The sequence below is a fragment of the Phyllobates terribilis genome, unplaced genomic scaffold (assembly GCF_046119375.1).
Source record: "Phyllobates terribilis strain yellow unplaced genomic scaffold, ASM4611937v1 Scaffold_5__5_contigs__length_657084704, whole genome shotgun sequence".
Classification (NCBI taxonomy): domain Eukaryota; kingdom Metazoa; phylum Chordata; class Amphibia; order Anura; family Dendrobatidae; genus Phyllobates; species Phyllobates terribilis.
Window position 1 is genome coordinate 180363073 of NW_027362765.1, and position 17771 is coordinate 180380843.

At 39.5% G+C, this 17771-nt stretch overlaps 1 protein-coding gene across 1 annotated transcript in view; it reads right to left on the reverse strand.

Annotated features, from left to right (window-relative positions):
* ZNF385C (zinc finger protein 385C) overlaps window positions 1-13449 on the reverse strand; it is a 446028-nt gene extending 432579 nt beyond the window's left edge. The window contains exon 1 of the mRNA XM_073683551.1: window positions 13196-13449. The gene's annotated coding sequence lies outside the window, so the exon portion shown is untranslated. The remainder of the gene's footprint in view (window positions 1-13195) is intronic.
* Window positions 13450-17771: the final 4322 nt, after the last annotated feature.

Here is a 17771-nt window from a genome sequence, read left to right on the forward strand (position 1 = left end):
GTCATGGGAGAGATCTCTGTACTGCCCCCTGATGTATTTATACATGTTTATGAGGTCTCCCCTAAGCCTTCTCTTTTCCAATGTAAATAGGCCTAATTTTGACAACCTCTCTGGGTATTCTAGTCCCTCCATTCCCTTTATTACCTTAGTCGCCCTCCTTTGTACCCTCTCTAGCTCCAATATGTCTTTCCTGAGCACCGGAGCCCAGAACTGTGCACAATATTCTAAGTGCGGCCTTACCAGCGCTTTATACAGAGGAAGAACAATGTTCTCATCATATGCCCCTATTCCTCTTCTTCTTCTTCCTTATTCCTTTTGCAGTAACTGTAAAATTATGCATTTTTCCACATGTAAAAAATGCATGTAAAAAGCCCAGTAAACTGCTACGTGTGAACAGATCCTTAAGGGGGTTATTTTTTGGCTCATAGTAAAAAAATAACAGGCAGGTAGTTGCTAACTAACTGCCTGTTCTACCCGGCACTGGCTCAGAGAGGTCACTGACTGCTCCTGCTGGCGATTCAGCGGCTCCATGTCAACATAGCAGCTCTTCTTTCAGGCTTCTCTGTCAGCGGAGCGTGACTGCCGACGTCATGCTGATTCACAGCCGGCTTCCCACAATTAGGCAGCAGGGAGCCGGTTGTCAATTATCACGACATGGGCAGTCACGCTCTCCGTCAACAGAGCAGAAGAGAAGCCGCTGCTCTGTCGGTCGACGTGACGTCAGCAGAAGCCGCAGAAATGCCAACAGGAGAGGCTCCGTGCCAGCAGGGATCTGCGCTGGGCAGTCAAGCAGGTAGGTAGCATACATGTCTGTTTGTTCTTAGGGCCATGGTAAAAAACGAGTATAGTCCTGGATAACTTCTTCAACCTGGAGAAAATGTGTAAAAATAAACAATGGATAACCTTGGCCATATTGTGTATCAGTCTCTAGGATTTTTTACTTGTTCCTGAAGCAAACAGTCAAAGGAGTTGTCCATAGGATAGGGCATCAATGTATGATCGGCTGGGGTCCCGCACGCGTGTCCTGTAGGGGACATTTGTGTTTTCTTCCATTTTCAACAAATGAGGGGTGGATCCTGATCAAAAGGCGGGAATTCAAAGTGGGGGAGGCTCCTGCTGCAGCCAGATGTCCAACAGTCAGACAACAAGGATTGTGAGAATGAATAGGGAAAGCATCCTGGGACAGAGAAAGGCGGAGATTAAAGGAGGAAGTTCTGGGATTTGTTTGAAAAATATTCTTGTGTTTTTTTCCAAGATAGGTGGTCCTTTTGCAAATAGACACACTGTTGAAATCCACAAGTGATCCAAATTATCCTCATGTAAATTAAACCGGCATGCAATGTAAACCCTTTTAAATGCACAGATCTATTTGGCACTCCCTATGTCCCTATGTCTTATAGTCGAAATATCTGCTCTACAAATGTAAATGAATACATTGACCACTAGGTGCTATCAGTCCCCCTTGTTATTTGGGTGCTTCACCTACATGGAATGATACTGTCAGTTTTTATTGGAAAAACTGTGTAGGGACTAGAACTATCAACAAGGAAATGGTAATTCCTTGTTGGCAATTTAGTCGCACATTTTCAGTAGGAATGAAGAAGGAAAAAGACAACACAGGCTTCTAAAAAAATGATGCTCCAGATTTGTATTTTATGGAGAAACCAAATAATCAGTAACATGTATACGTCAGGAGACCAGACAGGTATATAAAGAGGTTGCATGACATTAGAAAGATCTCTTTCTTTAGAAACAGTGCCACTCTAGTCCATGGGTTGTGTTTGGCATTGCAGCCTAAACGTATTGATTAAAGGGAACCTGTCACTAGATTCATGCTGTCCGAATCATGGGCAACATGAATCAGTAATTGGTTATGCAGTCGTAGCCAGGTATATATTTACTCCAAAAGGCTGCAACGTTTCAAAGTAAACATAATTTGAAATGCAGGCCAGGGACTATAAGTAGAGACCTATAATATATCTGCCTGCAATTGCACAGCCTTTCCTGGAGTCATGTTGCCCGTGGTTCAGGCAGCATGAATCTAGTGACAGGTTCCTTTTAACTAGAGCAAGGAAAAATGTAGTCCTAATGTATATGAAAAGCTAGTGCATATAAATAAAGCAGCCTGTAACCTGCTAAATATTTATTTTAATGTTTTTATTTGAAGTTGAGTTTCCGCAATAGTTGTACTAAATAAAAGATCCAGTTATATCCTAACCAAAGAAAAACTGGTTAGATGCTGTTTTATTTATATATACAAGCTTTTCATATGCAACGGGAGGAAGAGGTGGAGTATGATTACACTTTTCATTGCTTTAGTTAAAGGGAACCTGTCACTAGAGTCATGCTGTCCGAACCACGAGCATAATGCATAGTAAAAATAGTGTGTGTCCCCCTTTTTAATCTTTCTGTCATGGCTTCTCCAGTTCTTAGTCCCTTTTACATTTCTGTAAAATGGCCACTTTCTCACCTTACTCTATTCACAATGTAATTTTGTAGTTTGAGATATCCCTGTGCTTGGATGAAACATCCATTCTTAATGTAGCAGCCAGGGTCATATTTCTGTCTAGCCGCTACACAGATGTCTCTACCCTGTGCCAGTCATTGCACTGGTTCCCTATCCACTTCAGAGTACATTATAAACTTATCACTCTCACTCACAATGCTCTCCACAGTTGTGCACTACCATACATCTACTCCCTCATCTTTGTCTATCACCCTACCGTTGCTATCAGTTCTGCAACTGATCTAAGACCAAGATCCTCTATAATCCAAAACCCAACTTCCATCTTCAAGACTTCTCTCGTACTGCTCCAGCTCTCTGGAATGCTCTACGTAGTACAATCCGGTTAATACCTAGTCCACACATTTTTAAGCCTGCTCTAAAAACACATCTCATTAGAAAGGCCTATCCCCTCACTTCACTAATCTAATTCTTCCCTGTCCCCCTTCCTGAAGTTTCCCTAGAATCTGGTCCATCTTATTCATCTATCTCCACATCCTCAATAGCACTTAGTAACTGCACTTAGACAGATACTGGTTGATGACCTGTTTATGCAGCTTTATTTGAAAACTTCTATTTATTACGATGATGGCTGGACCATACATGATGAGCACTTTTTTTTCCTGTATCCCCCTATTTCCTTTTAGATTGTAAGCTTGCGAGCAGGGCCCTCACTCCTACTGTAACTTTTGAACAATGTGTTACTCTACAGTATAATGTCTTTATTGTCTATACATGACCCGCTTAATTGTAAAATGCTGCGGATTATGTTGGCGCTATAAATATAAAATTATAATTAAACTGCAGAGAACAAGGAATTTCCCAGACTACTAAAGCGTCGTGCGTAGAGCAGTCTTAAAAGTTGGCAGTAATTTTACAGAAATTAAGAGGCGACTGGGATTCAGACAAACTGCACCAGAAAAGAGGATGGCATCAGATATTTTAACTCTGTAGTATGCCTTTATTGTGACAATTTTGTGAATCAGATGGACACTATAAAGGGGTTCTATGTTTCAAATGATCGAACAAGATTAGAAAAAATATTTTGTATAAAGGCACATATATCTTATTGAGGAAATATGCCTACATACCGTGACTGCAGACTTGCACCCCTAGCCTGGACAACCGTTTTAACTTTTATAGGCAAAAGTGTAATTTGATACATCACTGCAGACAGATTTATAGACAGATTTGTGCTGTTTTTGAGATTGATCATTGCAGAAGACAAGAAGTTACTGATAAGCAGGGGAAATAGGCATATGTCTTCAATAAGATATACAGTGTCTTGCAAAAGTATTCACCCCCTTGGCATTTTTTGTGTTTTGCTACCTCACAACCGGGAATTTCAATGTTTTTTTGAGGGTCTGCATCAGTTCATATAAAGAACATGCCTACAACTGTGAAAATTAGTTTTTCTTTTTATTGTGAAGCAAACAACAAATAGGACAAAATAACTGAAAACTTCAGTGTGCATAACTGTTCACCCCCCTAAAATCAGTACTTTGTAGAACCTCCTGCAATTACAGCTGCAAGTCATTTTGGATAAGTCTATATGAGATTTCCACATCTTGCCATTGGATTTTTGCCCATTCCTTAAGGCAAAACTGCTCCAGCTCCTTCAAGTTAGATTGTTTCCTCTGGTGAACAGCAATCTTCAAGTCTGACCACAGATTCTCAATTGGGTTAAGATCTGTGCTTTGACTAGGCCACTCCAAAACATTTACATGTTTCCCCTTAAACCACTGGAGTGTTGCTTTAGCAGTATTCTTTGGGTCATTGTCTTGTTGGAAGTTGAACCTCCGTCCCAGTCTCAAATCACTGACAGACTGAAACAGGTTTTGCTCAAGAATATCCCTGTATTTCGCACAATCCATCTTCCCCTTGACTGGGACCATTTTCCCTGTCTCTGCTGCCAAAAAATATCCCCACAGCATGAAGCTGTCACCACCATGTTTCACTGTGGGGATGGTGTTCTTGGGGTGATGAGCTGTGTTGGTTTGGCGCCAGACATAGCGTTTACCTTGGTGGCCAAAAAGTTCAATTTTGGTCTCATCTGACGACAGCACCTTACTCCATACATTTGGGAAGTCTCCTACATGTCTTTTGGCAAACTCAAAAGGAGCCTTACAATTTTTGTGTGTAAGTAAAGGCTTTTTTCTGACCACTCTTCCATAAAGGCCACCTCTATGGAGCGTACATCTTATTGTGGTCGAATGGATACTTCATTCTCTGCTTGGGAACTCTGCAGCTCCTTCAGGGTTACCTTTGGTCTGCGTGCTGCCTCACTGATTAATGCCCTCCTTTCTTGGGGTGAGAGTTTTGGTGGGCGGCCCTCTCTTGGTAGTTTTATTTTGGTACGATGTTCTTTCCATTTGATGATAATGGATTGGATGCTCCAGTGGATCATCAGAGATTGGGATATTATTTATAACCCAACCCTGACTTGTACTTCTTGACAACTTTGTCCCTGACTGGTTTGGAAATCTCCTTGGTCTTCATGGTGTTGTTTGGTGAGTGGTGCCTCTTGCTTAATGGTGTTACAGCCTTTGTGGCCTCTCAGAAAATGTGTGTATTTACTGACAGACCATGTGACACTTAGATTGCACACGGGGGAACTTCCTTTCACTAAGCATGTGACTTATGAAGGTAATTGCTTGCACCAGAAGTTTTTAGGGGTTTCATAGCAAAAGGGTGAATACATACAGTACAAACCAAAAGTTTGGACACACCTTCTCATTTAAAGATTTTTCTGTATTTTCATGACTTTGAAAACTGTACATTCACACTGAAGGCATCAAAACTATGAATTAACACATGTGGAATTATATACTTAACAAAAGTGTGAAACAACTGAAAATATGTCTTATATTCTAGGTTCTTCAAAGTAGCCACCTTTTGCTCTGATGACTGCTTTGCACAGTCTTGGCATTCTCTTGATGCACATGTCAATTTTTATTTATTTGATCCCATAAATTTAATTTATACCTATATTTTTCTCACTGTACTTCATTAAGGTAGACTATTTAGTGCTGATGCATCACACACAAATCGGATTACAAAAATATTGAAACACAGGTTGTAATGTAACAAAATAGGTTGAATGCCAAGGGGTGAATACTTTCGCAAGCCACTGTATAAGGTAGTCACACAGAGTGACTGAAGACTTGTTCCCAAAGACTGGACAACCCCTTTAATAGAGGTAGGGTGGTGGAGAATCCATTGGGAGAAAGAGGTAGAGTATAAATAAAAAAAAACTTCTGGAGCTTCTAGAGCCTGCAGAGGGGAAAACCGCAGGGAAAACAAGTCATTTAATTGCCAGAAATAATGTACCGGTAATTCTCAATTCTGAGGTCACCTGAAAGGTCAGTTACACTTTAAGTCAATTGGGTCAAAAGAAGAGTCAAAATCCGTTTTTATGTCATTTTTAGCATTTTAGACTAGCACTAGGTAACAAATTATTTCCAATGTTCAACATTCTAGATTGCTAAATAAAGGTATGAGGTGCAAAAAATAAAATAACAAAAAAAGCATTTTTAATTTGATAAAAGTATCCAAACTTAATAAATATACAGATATTTGGAATCCTTATACTAACAGGTATAACACCATTTAAAGTTAACTGTAAGTGACATAAAAAACTGAATTTATATTATTTTTATGCACATAGTTTTTACAGAGAGAAAGAGATCAGAACTCTGGTGCCACCTATTGGGAGTAGCAATCCTTAAAGTCAATATTAATCCTTTAACAAACCTTGCCACATGACTTAGGATAAAAAGCCAAACATGCCATTTGTAGTCATGAGTTTCGGGGTGTTTGCCCCTCATCAGTGCAAATTATTGAACCTGATTTGGCTACGTAAGAGGCCTCTGACAGGGTAAAGTTTCTTCTTGTGGCGCACACTTAGCCGGAATAAGGAGACTTATAGGCCATGCAATGCTCCTCTGGCAATTTAAATATGCATATAGTCTATTATCCTAAGTCATGTGGAAAAGCTTGTTAAAGGGTCGATATTGACTTTTAGTATTGCTACCCAAATAAGTGGCACTAGAGTTCAATGTCTCTTCCTCTCAGAAGAGACTATTTGTATATTATATTTTATGCATTTAAAGATTTTTAAAAAACTCACATATATCTGTCACCAGGTTTTTGCCACCTAATTTGAGAGCAGCATAATGTAAAGACAGAGACACATCAATATGTCACTTAATAGTGTTGTTGTAGTTTTGATAGAACAGTATATTTTATCAGCAGACAATTTTCATTAGAGGACTAGTATATCTGCAGCCATGTAGTCCTCCACATTCATGAGCTCTGTATGACCACTCCCCCACTACTGATTGGCAACTTTGTGCCTATGCACAGTGTACACAGAAAGAGAGATGTAAACGAGATGTTTCTGCGAGATGTAAACATTGAACGAAATCGTTCAGCTTCGTTCTCTGTGTAGTGGCTGTTGCTGAGATTTGCAGCTTAGCTCCCATTCATAGAGCTATTCTGTTCTGGTTCCATTCACTGTATACATCCAGCCGCCGCTAGAGCTGAAAATTGTTGATCATTGGGGGGACCTGGTATAAAACCCCACCAATCAGATACTGATGACTAGAGATTAGCAAACCCGAACTTAAAAGTTCGGGGTTTGTACAGGACAGTTAGTGTCTGGTGCTAAACGCCGTACACGGAATTCTCCCGGGAGTCCGTTGCAATGTTCAGAGTTCCGGGGGAAGAGAGAAAGATAGGGAAAGAGAGAGAACTGCAAAGTTCAGGTCCTCTTTGTTATGAATGGGGTTCAGGTTCTGGTTCAAGTTCGGGTACAGTTCAAACCAAACTTTTGGATTAAAGTTCGGCTTAGGTACCAGAACCCGAACTTCCATGGGTCCACTCATCCCTACTGATGACCTATATTGTGGATGTCATCAATATCAATATCATAAGCCTTGACTACCCCCTTAAAGGGGTTGCCCGACCTTGGGATAGAAGTCTGCAGTCACTGTATGTGACTTCAGATATGTGAATCCTCACAGCACACGCACTGCACGCTTGTGGCGATTCTCCAGTGCCGGAACTGGGAGCGATTTGATACTTCCAGCCACATTCCAACTAGAGGTGTCCAGCATCGCTCAATACACTTGCATTGAGTGAGCTCTAGTCTGCACATGACTTCATGTATTCAAATCGCATGAAAATATTGGCTTCCTTTTCATTCCTTCCAACACCCTCCATCCCCAACTACACCTATCTGTGGTGTATTACAACAATGTCGACAATATTTTAATTACTAAATACTTTACTTTATCAATTGAAGCTGGATCTTTACCTTTTTGTGCATTCAAACTGCAGATTTGCAGTCACGCGCCCACCGCCGACACCGGAGTATTCTCATAGTGTGCAGTGAGCTATGAGTCACATAGGACAACCCCTTTAATGGCTGGACAACCCCTTTAATGAAGAAGATAGTCTAAAGTAAACTTACTGTCTCATTAGAAGCGCAAGCTTTTGCTCTGTGCATCCCCATGCTTTATACTGCTGCTCAATTTGATGGCTAAGTAAATGTAAATAAAGGTATCACTTCGAGAATACTTTTGTCATTTTTGGCATAAAAGTATTTACATTGATTTTTCTTGCTAACACGGTACCACAATATAACTTTGTATTGTACATCATGGCTAAGCGAAAGAAGAGCTGATCTGCTTTCCAGCCAGGGCAGAATGAATGATGCAATATAAGGGATTCCCAGTAGAAAAAAATCTGCTTATAAAGGAGTTGTGGGACTCTAAAGAGCAATGTATTTCATTTGTATAGTGAATTAGTGGTGATATTCCTCCTCCCCGTCAGGGTCATTTTTGGACATCTCTAAATCATATGTCAGTAAGTATTATTAAGGACAGTCGCATTTAATAATGCAGATAATCACATATACTACATTTAATTCAAAAATAAAGTTTATATTGTAACTGTTCAGAAATATTTTCAAATTTAACAAAAACTCTGCTTTTCAGGGGCAACCATAGAAGCACATGCTCCCTGCAAGAGCTCTAAGATTTATGGACCTAGAGCACCTCTACTGGGAAGTTATTTCTGCCACCTTCCAGCACACAGGCAATGCATCTTATCCTTCCTACTCTGCTCTCTCTGATATACACTTTCCAAATAATTACTAGTCTACAATGCAAGAACTACCTGAAGCTGGCATTAAAGTGGCACAACGAAATGCATCAAAAAAAATAAATGCAAAATATTGAAATGGTCTTATTCCTGAGTGACTGCCAGGATGCATTACTCACATGTACGGAGACTTCAGACAGAGAACGGGCTGTATTCTGACTGCTTACCTAAATTGAGGGTAATTCATTCTATCAAGAAGAAAGAGCCTGGAGCTGTAATTTGTCCAAGTGTGTAATGGATCGCCTGCATTAAGGGTACGCATTTTGTATGGGTGTAAAATATGACCTAACAACTGCGCTAACAACACGAGAATCATAAATGTTTGGTCTTGAGGGACCATAAGAAAACATAAGCTTCCATCAAGGGTGGTGGAGCCTTGCCTGCGCCAGGCACATTCACTTTTGCAGTGACAAAGGCTAATTCATGAATGAATGTCAAAAGGACTTGTTGTAGTTTAGAAAGTTCTCTCCCTTCATGAATTTCCTATAGCAAGTTAAGTAACCACACAGCCCTGAGTCTGAGACACAGTCACATGCACCATTAGGCGTACACTAAGTTCACTTATCCCAAAATACAAACATAAAGGGGCGCATTTACTAAACCAACTGGGCCCATTTATCAAATAGGTGTGCCATTTTTAGCCTTCTACTTTAATATGGGCAACAGATTTTTTTAAAAAACTGACTAAATGACTCACAATGATCATTACAGACAAGTCTTTACTTGTTTTTATAGTTTTCATTTTTTTATTTATTACTTTTGTTTCAGAAACTTTTATGGCAACTAGGGATGAGCGGACCCGTGGAAGTTTGGGTTCTCGTACCCGACCCGAAGTTTAGTCCAAAGTTTGGTTCGGGTACCAGAACTGTACTCGAGCTTGAACCAGAACTCGAAACCCCATTGAAAAGAATGGAGACCCGAACTCTGGAGCTGGAAAAAAATATCTTTATCTCTCTCTATTCTCAGACTTCCAGGAGAAGTCCGTGTTCGGAGTTTAGCACCGGACACTAAGTGTCTAGTACGAACCCCCAAACTTTTAAGTTCGGGTTCGCTCATCTCTACTGGCAACCTATAAAGAAGACTATGTAAAAAAACAAACAAACACCAGAATAAAAACATCATACATAAAGTATGCTGCATTTTTGGGGAAAAAAAAAAACACTGATTAAAAAAAATACTAAACCCCCACAAATGACTTTAAAGGGGGTTGTTCACTACTTGGCAACCCCTTTCATAAAAGCTCCACTCTGCTGCACAAATTCAAAACAATTTATACTTACTTCCCGTACCGGTGTAGTTCCTCCGATCTCCGTGCTGTGTCTCCCGGTGGTCATGTAAAATAAATAATGTCAAGAGACCGCTTCAGCCGATCAGAGGCCGCTGATCGGTTGCAGCGGTCAGGTGACATTGGATATGTCACATCACTGCTGGGAGACTCAATATGGAGATTGCTTTTACCTTGTGCTACAAAGTGGTGTTATTAAGAAGGTGTTGACCAGTAGTGGAAAACCCCTTTAAGAAGACATCCACAGCGTTTTTAAGCAAGGCAAAAAACACAGGATAAAACCCCTAGTCAACTGCTGTGTGCGCTACCCACATCCTAACAAATACATGTCTCCTCTCCCCGGCCCCGTCGATACCTCCAGAAAACAACTTATTGATAAACCAGACTGATCAAAATTACTGTCTTGTTTCCCATAGCAACCAATCACAGTGTAGCCTTCAATTCCCCAAGGGAGTTTCAGAAATGAAAGCTGAGCTCTGATTGGTTGCTATAGGCAACACGCCAGTTTTGATAAAGAGGTCAAAAACATATTTATGGATGAATTACACAATTTTCTTTACGTTACTTGTTGATACCTCCACATTTTTTTTCCTTATCAGATAGTAGTTTGAGTTATGATGTTAATAAAATGGCAGCCAAAGATGACTGACTAAACCAGTTATCGATGCTTGTCACACATGGACACACAATAAGAACAGCTCAGTAATGTGCATCCTACTTTATGAATGTCACATGGAGGAACACGCCCAATAGCGACAGTACACCAATGACACCAAGTGATAATGATGGAGGACAATAGGTCGACAAAATGTTTTTTTATGTAATATATAACATACTACATAGAAAACGTACTATATAGTTATATACTTATATAGAGAACATAACATATAGTTATATATTATATGGAGAACATAAGATATAGTTATATACTATACAGGAAACATTCTACATAGAAAATATACAACAGAGAAAATACACTATATTATACAGTTGTATACTACATAGAAAAATATACTATATAGTTATATACTATACAGGAAACATATACTCTATAGTTTCGGTATAGTATATTTTCTATGTATTATATACAGTAACTGTATAATATAGTATATGTTCTCTATCTATATAGTATACAACTACTATATATAGTATACGTTTTCTATGTAGTATGTAACTATTTAATTTGTTTTCTATGTAGTATATACAGTAACTGTATAATATAGTATATGTTCTCTATATAGTAAAGAACTACTGTATATAGTATGTTTTCTATGTAGTATATAACTATTTAATATGTGTTCTATGTAGTATATAACTATTTAATGTTTTCTATGTAGTATATAACTGTATAATATAGTCTATATTCTCCATGTAGTATATAACTATATAGTATATGCTTTCTATATACATTTGTATATTTTCTATATAGAACATAACTATATCTCTTGTCTCACCTTAGGAAGTAAGGTAGGTAATGGTGCTTAGATACCTATTTAGATGAATAAATCCCCATTATCTTGTACATGTCACCCCTCAGATCTCTGGTGGGATAAGTGTATAGTATAAAGCATATCATAACTATATCCATTTTATAAACATAGGTGCTTAGATACATCCTTAGATACATGCCATCCTGTTGCATTATATAGTACCCAACCATACAGGATATAATAGGTGTATAACATAAGGAAAACAATGATTTTATTCATTTGCTATAGACACCTAGATACATACTTAGATACTTACATCACTGACTAGTTAATCTCACTTCTAACTTACTGTATTTAGTTTATATTGTGTGTAACATAAAGCTTATAATGACTGCATTCATTCACTGCCCTGGCAATGTGCTATAAATACTGGTGTTTAGATACCTGCTTAGATACTGTGTGGATCTTCTTATGTAATATACTTACCAACAATATGAGATATGTGGAAAACCTGAATCATATGATAACTCCATTCATTCATTTGATCCCAGCAAGTCAGTAATATTAAGTTGATATTTACATGCTTGTAATTTCTTAACAATATTCTATATGATATAGATATACCCTGAGATACACAAACCTTAATGTGCTCACAAACTGGACTGGATATTATATGTGTATCATGAAGCCTATAATAACTCCATTCATTCATTTATTTTACTGATACAACATATTCGCTTAGATACCTGCACTTACTTCATGTATCTCCCCTAAGCAGTTTATGCTACACAGTGTATCACATATAATAACATTCACTAACTGATAATGATCTGACAACATGCTAAACTAGAAGTGCTGGGATACACCTTTAGATACATGCACCCTGTTATGTAAGATCCTCACTCAACAGTATAGGACATAAGGTTATGTGTGCATACCAACATATAATAACTACATTCTCTGATTTGACTCTTTGCTCAGATACATGCACAGTTATGTAATGTATCCCCTCAGTTGAATGGTTTCTGCACAACATGAAGCATATAATGACAGCATTCACTTCTTTGAATCTCTCTATACATTTCCTTTCTTAGATACCTGCTTAGATACATGCACCCTGTTATTTAGTGTATCTCCCCAGCTGGATAGGTTACGTTAGTTGTGTATCACATGAAGCATATAATAACTGCATTCACTGATCTGAATCTATACATACATTTAAATTCTTAGATACCTGCACCCTGTTAAGGAGTGTATCCTCTCTTATGAATAGACTGTGTGCTGTGTATAACAAGAAGCATATAATGACTGCATTCACTGATCTCAATCTCTCTATACATATATTAGTATTCTTAGATACCTGCTTAGATACACACCCTGTCATGTGTATTTCCCCTTGTGAATGGGTTATGTTTACTGGATACAGAATGAAGCACGCGACTTCATTCACTGATCTGAATCTCTATCTTATAGATACATGCTTAGATACCTGCTCTCTGCTAAGTAGTGTATCCCCTCTGATGAATGGGCAGTGCACTGAGTATAGCAAGAAGCATATACTGACTGCATTCACTGATCTGAAGCCCACTATACACACATAGCTATACAGGCATTCTTAGATACCTGCTTAGATACCTGCACAAGTGGTGTATCCCCTCTGATGAATGGGCAGTGCACTGCATATAACAAGAAGTGTATGACTTTAGTCACTGATCCGAATCTCTACACGTAGATAGTATGCAGAATATTACATATGTAGGATGTAATGTGTGCACTGACCAGTGACAGGACCTGCACACTGGCGCCACTCACCTGCAGCCTCTGCTCTGCTGACTCCCTGCAGCCTCTGCTCTCTCCCTGCAGTCCTCTGCTCTGCTGACTCCCTGCAGCCTCTGCTCTCTCCCTGCCGTCCTCTGCTCTGCTGACTCCCTGCAGTCTATACAGCCAACTTGCCGTCCACCTGGCGAGTGACAGCTCCCTGCCCGCACTCTGCGCTCTCCGCACTGACTCCTCACACACGGCCGGTGCAGCACAGCTGGACAGGGGGACGGCCCGGAGGGAGGAGACCTGTAGGGGGCGCTACTGTAGCCACTACCTGGGACACGCCAGCTCCAGGCATGCTCAAGTTACCTTCTCGTCCGTCCTGCTGCTGCTGGCTGTGATTCCTGTAAAGTGCAGCATGTGTGAATGTGGCACATCTACCAGGGCGGATGCTGCCTCTCCTGCAGCCAAGTGAGGGGCTCATATCCGATTCTCTCGGATGAGGAAAAGATGAAGAAAAAAATTTCTCCATTATGTGAGTGCACGGAAATCGGACTGCACTCAGTTGTCACCCGAGTGCAGTCTAATGTTTTCCCATAGACTTGTCTGTGTGAGTGCAATCCGATTTGTGCAGCATGCTGCATTTTTTTTCTCATGCCACATCTGCACTGCCCCATAGTATAAGATGCCTTATCAATTATACCATACGCGGAACGGCTTAAAAAAAAAAACAATTCTTGAATTGCTGGTTTTTGTTAATTCTGCCTCCCAAAAATCGGAATAAAAAGTGATCAAAAAACGTTATGTGCCTGAAAATGGTACCAAAGAAAACGTCAACTCGTCCTGCAAAAAACAAGCCGTCACATGACTCTGTCGTTAGAAATATGGAAAAATTATAGCTCTCAAAATATGCCGATGCTTTGCAATAAAAAGCGTGTGTGACAGCAGCCAAACCTAAAAAAAAAGTATAAATCTGATATCGCTGTAATCGCACGGACCCAAAGAATAAAGTCATCTAATCACTTATACTGCACGAGATACGGTGTAAAAAATAAATAGAACCAATTCTTCACCCGCTGTTGATTTATTCATTCTGCCTCCCAAAGATAGTAGTAAGGCTCAGCTCACATTTATCCTGCGCTCTGCGCTGAGCGCTTACACCGGGGTTTCCGTGTAGATCTTTGAAATATGTGATCCAGACAGAAAGATTCCCTATAATGAGCCAGATGGAGGCACTGTGGATTTCGTCTGGCCTGTGATCCGGCGGTGTCCGTCTTTTTAGGAGTGCATAAAAGTGCGGTCAACCACAGTTTTGTGCACTTCTGAAATAAAGGACAATGCTGAACAGAGGCCAGATGGAGTCCAGAGTAACTCTGCTGCCTCATTATAGTGAATGGTTCCCTCTGGGATTTCATCTGAATCACGTCACTCGGAGATTTAGATGGAAACCCCAATGTAAGTGCTCAGCAATGAGCACAGGATAAATGTGATCCAAAATGTTATGTAAAATGTTCCGAAAAAAAGCTTCAAATCCACCCACAAAAAAAGCAAGTCCCCATTCAGGCCCATCATCTGTTAATGGAAATATTGGGGGCTTCAACGTTACTTGTAGTACAAAGGCTCTGGAAAAGTGAAATGGATCCTCGCCCTCCAAAAGAAATTCAGCAAATTCTGCACTCCCAAATCAAAATGCCCCCCTCCCTTCTGATCCACAGTGTGCCTAATCCACATTTAGCGTTCACATGTTTGGCATTTCTGTAGCAATGTTGCCTGCCTAATTTACGGGTGCATATCGCCAGAAGCATGAGCTAGGCACCACAACGTACTGGGCACTACAATGTACATGCACTACAATGGACTGGGCACTACAATGGCAGTTTTTAATTTTCACTCAGCAACATCCACTGCTGCTTGTTTATGGAAAACACCCATGGAGTCAAAATTGTCATTACACCTGTAGATAAATTCCCAAAAGGGTATAACTTCCAAAATGGTGCCACTTGACGGGGGATTCTGCTCTTCTAGCACTTATGGAGTTCGCAAATTATTCTAGGAAAATCTGTGCTCCAGGAGGCAAGTAGTGATCCGTGTCTCGCTGTGTGGCTAATCCGTACTGTACAGCCACATATATGGTATTTCCACGTTCAGCAGAAATTGTGGGACAAATTTTGGTGCACTTTTTACCCATTTTCCCATGTTAAAATGTAAAACCTGGGGCTAAAACAAAATTTTGGTGGTAAGAATATAATTATTTTTTCTTCAATGTAGGATATTGGCGCACTCAGGAGAAATTGCACAACAAACTTTTTTTTTCTACTAGCCCTTAGAAAATTAAAAACTTGGGGCTAAAACAACATTTTAGTGGTCAAAATGTAATTATTCATTCTTCACCACCCAATGGTATAAAATTCTCCGAGGCACATGTGGTGTCAACATGCTCGCTGCAACCCTAGATGAATTCACTGGGTTTGTAGTTTGTTTGAGCTCACTTATCGGGGGGTTTCTGCTGTTCTGGCACTTCCACTTCAGGGGCTCTGCCAATGTGACATGGCACCCTCAAACCATTGCAGCAAAATCTGAACTCCAATATGGCGCTTCTTCTCTTCTGAGCTTTGCACTGTACCTCAAAAGTAGTTTTCAACCACATATGTGATATTGGTGTACTCTGTAGAAATTGCACAACAAATTTTGGGGTCCATTTTCTCCTTCATCCTTGTGAAAATGAAAAAAAATAGCAGCTAAAATAACATAACATTGTGGGAAAAATATCTTTTTAATTTTCATTTTTATTTTCACAGTTCAGCGTTGAATAATTCTGTGAAGCACCAGAGGGTTCAAGGTGCTCACCACACATCTAGATAAATTCCTTGAAGGATATAGTTTCCAAAATGGGGTCACTTGTTTTCCACTGTTTAGGCACATCAGGGGCTCTCTAAACGCGACATGATATCCGCAGACCATTCTATCAAAGACTGCATTCCAAAACGTCACTCCTTCCTTTCTGAGCCATGCCGTGGTGGGCCAAAACAGTAGTTTTCCCCCACATATGGGGTATCTGCGTACTCAGGAGAAATTGCACAACAAATTTTGGGGTTCATTTTCACCTGCATCCTTGTGAAAATGAAAACATTGAAGGCTAAAAGTATATTTTTATGGGAAAAATTAGATTTTTTATTTTCACGACTCTATGTTTTAAACTTCTGTGAAGCACCTAAGGTTTCAAGGTGCTCATCACACATCTAGATAAATTCCTTAAGTGGTCTATTTTCCAAAATGGGGTCACTTGTGGGGGGTTTCCACTGTTTAGGCACATCAGGGGCTCTCCAAACGTGACGTGGCAGGGCATCCACTCTCGATTCTGGCCATTTTTGCGTTCAAAAAGTCAAATGATGCTCTTTTCCTCCTGAGCCCCGCCATGCGCCCAAACAGTAATTTTCCTCCCCATATGGGGTATCGGCGTACTCAGGAGAAATTGCACAACAAATTTTGGCATCCATTTTCTTTTGTTACCGTTCTGAAAATAAAAAAAATTGGGGCTAAAGTAACATTTTTGTGAAAAAAGTAAAATGTTTATTTTTTCCTTCCACATTGCATTAATTCCTGTGAAGCACCTGAAGGGTTAATAAACTTCTTGAATGTGGTTTTGAGCACTTTGATGGGTGCCATTTTTAGAATGGTGTCACATTTGATTATTTTCTGGCATATAGGCCCCCAAAGTCACTTCAAATGTGATGTTGTCGCTAAAAAAATGATTTTGCAAATTTTGTTGCAAAAATGAGAATTTGCTGATCAACTTTTAACCCTTCTAACTTCCTAACAAAATAATGATATTTAAAAAATGATGCAGTTGTAAAGTAGTCATGTGGTAAATGTTATCTATTAACTATTTTGTGTGCATAACTCTCTGGTTTAAGGGCATAAGAATTAAAAGTTTGAAAATTGTGAATTTTTTTGCCAAATTTCTGATATTTTCACAAATAAACGCGTCATATCAAAAAAATTTTACCACTATCCTGAAGTTACGTCAGGAGAAAAAAATCTCATAATCAGTGGGATCCGTTGAAGCATTCCAGAGTTATTACCTCATAAAGTGACTCTGGTCAGAATTGTAAAATTTGGCCTGGTCATGAAGGTGAAAACTTGGGAGTTGGAGGGGTTAAGGGACGCCAAAGCTGCCCTGTGGAAATGTCCATTAGGTATGCCCTAACACCTTCTGATATACTGTATATATATATATATATAAAAGTATGCATAGATGAACATGTCAGTGTGCACAGTCCTATCTGTGGACAGCATGATATGAAGTAGGAGGAACTGAACAGATGGATATAAAGTTTGATGGAAAAAGATTCAGTATAACTTCTATTTTATTAATGTATATCTCTGTTTTTTTACTCTTAGGAGTCCAGTAGTCAGTCTTACTCAGTGACTGATAGCCTCCCTATATGAAAGTGTATACAGAAATAGCTGCCTGTCACTAAGGACTTGACTCCTAAGCATTGAAATAAAACAGGGATATAAATTATATAAATAATTAAAACTTATTCTTGGAGACATACTGTATAAAGCAATGAAATCTCATACCAAAGACTAAAACCAGCACCTTCCTGGTATATATGTCCCCCAT